Consider the following 4532-nt stretch of genomic DNA (forward strand, 5'->3'; position numbering starts at 1 on the left):
ACACATTAAGAACAAGTAAGTGCGTGTATGGTTGCCCTATGCAGGAGCCCTCCACGATGGCCACTTCCCGCGTTTCTGTTGGCCAAAGCTTTCCTCGTCGTTTCTCCTCCTGCGCGTTCCGGTTCGCTGGAGCTGAGTAGCACCGTGGTGATCGACCATTTATACGCTGCCCATGGGCCCTAGGTACTTGTGGCCCGCCTGTCAGTCTATACATGTGCTGCGATATTTGTGTGTTCAATGTCCAGCATTTTCTGCGGTAAAGCTGTATGGCAGAAAGGATGGTGGAGCAAACATCGCTCATGCTCTAGCCTTCTTCGCTGCGTGTGGGCCTGATCTACCACTGGCCCTCAAGTCATATCTATGATGTGTCTTCTTTTCGGTAGGTGTAGTTTTCACCAGGCCCACCACCCTCTGCCACCACAAAAGCTGTGCATGCTATCGTCCTGTGGCTAGATATCTGTGCTCACGCGTCGCTCTTGCTCGTGTGAGGCTGCTTGTGGACCGCGTTTGTTGTTGGACCCACATGTCTGTGTGTTGGCTGGATATATTGGTCACTAGAAAAACTACCTCGTTGTCGGTGGAGACTGCGGCTCGAGCCCCACGTCTGCGAGCCATGTCTATTCATCTCACGCGCAAGAAAGTCCCCCTCATCATTTTCCCTGATTCCCCACTTTTCTTCCCGTCGCCGGAGCTGCGTCTCCGTCCCCCTCCCTCCGCCGGTGCTGCCCCTTCTAAACCCCCTCCCTCTTATGCGCCTTCTTCTCCTTCCTAAGACATGTGGCTTTCCTCTTCGGCTGCAGCGGTCCCATGGAGGAGATCAGGCCGGTGGGGAGCACAGGGAAGACACAACTGAGCTGGATGTGGAGACAGGGAGGCGGCGGGGATGGGGATATGGTCAGTGGCACAAAGAGTTGGGGAGGTGGTGCCCACGGAGAAGTCCCGATCTTCCTAGAGCACCACGCCTCCAACGGCGGCATTCTTCAGATTGGCCCCGTCTGTGTTCATCTCCGGCCGCCGCGTCCAGCGCCAACAAGCCTGGATTTCGTGGTTTCTCTCTCTAGCGAGGTATGCCGACTCGTCTTCTAGACTCGCTTGAGTGCGATTTTCCTGCTTGTACGTGTGGTTACTTTCATGTATATCCGTCGTGCTCCTTCCTATGTTTATGTATACTACTCCGTATATGCCAAAGAGGCGACGGATCCTTCTCCAATTGCTAAAGGTGTGGTACCAATCTGTTTGCTGGTTGCGTGGAGTCCGTCTTCTCCGTGTACCCTTCAGTGGATGGGGAGCCTCTCCCCTGGCTTTCCTCTGCCGGGCCTCCTCCACGTTCCCCACCTGGAGCTCTGCGTCGCAGCCGTTCTGGACCATGCCATATCCATTTTTCAGAACACTTTCACTCATCCCGGTAAGTGATGCCGTAAATGCTGGCACTTTTGCAGTATACATAGAGGAAGGGTTTCTATGTTTGCCCCGGTGGTGGAGGGCGTCCAGTGAGAGGGATTTTGCTTGTTCTGTTCAGTATGTGGAATATATTTGTGTAACCTTACCCGACCTAATTTTTTGAGTATGTTAGATGGTATTCTGATGTCCTCTTGCTCATTATCTCTCTATACTTGCTTCTGATGTTGATTTCAGATTTTTTATAAGTATTCGGTCTGTAAATATAGGTGTCCGTATGATGGCTGGATGCTCATAATTCACTGTCTGCCTGACAGGTACATGGTATTGCAATGACTATACACAAAGAATGCTCGGGCTTGCATGCAACTGATGGTTTTGCAACTCAGCCTTAGTGCCAAAGAAAGTGTCATTTCGAAGCATCTGTTGTGTTTACACAGGAGAAGTAATCTCATGGAATTAATTGCCCCACTTTTTGTTGGATTTGGTCGCATTGTAAGCAATCTGACTAAACTCATTAGCGCATGTTCCTATTGGACTCCAATCTCATATATATTCTTTTTCAGACTTGGCTAACTACACTCAAGAAGAAATTCTAGCTGATGTGTTCTTTTTGGTCACAACGATGGGCAATCTCTGGTATTGATTATCCTTTTGTTTGGCTCTGGTTCTTACCTGTTTTTTCTTTGCATTTGTGAACAAGGGGCACTCTTACTTGTGAGAAGATGGGTTATGATCTCTGCGATGTCATCATTTCATTAACAAATTTATTGATCTGGTCCGGCTGGCTGATCTGCTTCGCGGGCATTGGTCGGATTGGTCTTGGTTGATCTGGTCCAATGGCATCTGGATTCTATTTGATCTTGTGCGTTTTTCTGGTCTGGATTTGCTCTCTTAAAGTTTTTGATTCATCTTCTCTAGGTCCCTTATTTCATTTTCGCATACTTAGTTTGCCGCTTGGTCCATGCTGTGGTTTATAGACTATTTTTTTATCTAAACTAGAGTTTGTTTCCATTTACCTGTGTTAATTAGATTTCATTGTGGTTGTAGTTTCTGTAGTTAAAAAAATTTATTGTTATTCCTCTACATGCTTTCGTGGTTTAGGGCCAGCGTCTTGGAAGGAAATAAATAATATTGTGATATTTCTCTAACCGATTGATGTTCCCGTTGCTAAATAAATTTATGTTATCCATGTACATGCTTAATGCCTTAGGTCTATCTTGCTAGGGAGGAAATGAAAGAACATTATTTATCTGTTCATGAGTATCATTATGATGTCAAAGAAATGACCACTTGCGCCCTGAAAGAAAGAACATTGTTTATCTTCCTAGGTAAATGCACTTTTTGTTCAGCTGAAAACAAATTGCTAACTGCAAAGAAAAGTATCATCACACTTCAATAGAGGAGGATAAATGTAATTTTTAACCATCCAGGTCAGCTTCAGTGCAGTTGTCTGCTATTGTGTGTTTTTAAATTGATTTACTCCCCCACTTTCCTTTGCCGACTTAAACTGTATTTTTAATTTCCAATCACTGAAGCTGCAGCCTTTTAAGTTATAGGTTTTAGGTCACTGCAGGAAATCCAGTAAGCCCCTTTAAACCCCTCTGAAGTTCATGTAATCTAATCTTGTAGTGAGGTCATGGTGGTATCCATGATGAGTGTGGCCTCAATTCACTACAGGTTTTGAAGGATCACATAGACAATATTTGTAATGTGCTTGCTGGCTATGAAGTTGTTTGGGAGGCCTATATACTTTGTCCACTAGGAAATTGGCAATTCATTAAGTGCTCTGTGCTTTTTGTTCTTATATTGAGCTGTAGGTTCATGATTGTTGCTGAGGGTGGCCACACTTCAGCCGTTGGCTCTCCTGGCGTGCCTATCATCACGTCTCAGTACATGCAGTTCATGAAAGGTAATACTGAAGCCTGCAAATATTTTGTAGTTTTTTTTCGATTTCCTTCTTGCACTTAATGTCTGTATGTACGTTCATGTAACAACTCTTTCATTGGATTACATGCAAACTCGCAAAATTCGATTATCTGTCAAATTCTACGAAGAAACTACTGAGGAGGTGCACCCTCTGTGCCGGATTACAGGAACCCTCCATGCTGATGCAAATATGCAATACACCACCTTTCCTTGATACTTCAGGCCTAGCGCTGCTGTCGTTTGTTTGCTCTGTCGTCTGTGTGTGAGCTTTTGTTGGTGTACATCACTAGCTTAATGTGTGCTAATTAGTTCAGGCATCGTTTCAACCTTGTATGTAAAGCTACATGTATAAGCCAATTGTGTTTCAATCAAGCAAAATAAAATGTGCACCTGTTTTCTTGTAACATTGTTGTAAATAAGTTTTGTCAAGTTATAGATTATGAATAATCGATCAGAAAGCATGTGCAAGCACTAAGTAATTGGTGAGAGAAGAAAGACATGTTGGTATGCGATTGTATGTCTAAGATCACTTTAATTGAGTGAAGCTAGATGTCAAAATTGGGCTGTTGATTCAGCCGCACCTGACCGGCGAAGAGGCGCCCCATGGGGCGCCCTAGCTACTAGTACTCATAATCGAGGTGCTACTTAAGCTTCAAAATAGAGCTTCTAATGGATGAACATGTAGAGAAATGCACAGATAGGTTCCAAAACTGGGTAAGTGTTCATAATATTTCAGAATAAATTGATATCATAAAGTGTACAAACATAAATGCATAATGCACAGTTAACCTTGTGTTCAATACTGAGATATATTTGGCAATATGAAAAATATAGGGATAGGTTGGGATTAATAAGTATGAATGAGCATACATGGATCTTCACAAATGATCGCCACAACTGGTGGCAACGTAAGATTACCTCGTAGTTTCTTCTCCAGCACAAGGAAACAAAAAATCCAACCTAAAAGCTGAAATAGTCACGACAACATGCCTATGCAGAAAAATGTGACCTAACTATAATTAATCGAACTTGCACAAGCATTATCACCCTCCTTTTGGATCTTAGATATATGACCAGTTACTACTAATGCGTAGCCAACAATATGACTAATTAAGTAACCAAAGCTAAAATAAATATAATTTATACTAAAATTTTATACTTTGTAGAAATTATTTTGTGCATTCCACAATATTAACATGTTTAAT

At 43.3% G+C, this 4532-nt stretch overlaps 1 long non-coding RNA gene across 3 annotated transcripts; it reads left to right on the forward strand.

Annotated features, from left to right (window-relative positions):
- The first annotated feature begins 631 nt into the window (after window positions 1-631).
- Window positions 632-3731, forward strand: LOC127341043 (uncharacterized). 3 transcript variants are annotated; one of them, XR_007875144.1, is made up of 4 exons: window positions 632-719; window positions 801-1405; window positions 1716-1893; window positions 1965-3731. It is a non-coding gene; the product is annotated as an uncharacterized lncRNA (long non-coding RNA). The 3 variants fall into 3 exon arrangements; XR_011754673.1 differs by having other exon boundaries at window positions 653-1405; XR_007875146.2 differs by having other exon boundaries at window positions 653-1065.
- Window positions 3732-4532: the final 801 nt, after the last annotated feature.

This window comes from Lolium perenne, chromosome 3, assembly GCF_019359855.2.
Source record: "Lolium perenne isolate Kyuss_39 chromosome 3, Kyuss_2.0, whole genome shotgun sequence".
Classification (NCBI taxonomy): Eukaryota; Viridiplantae; Streptophyta; class Magnoliopsida; order Poales; family Poaceae; genus Lolium; species Lolium perenne.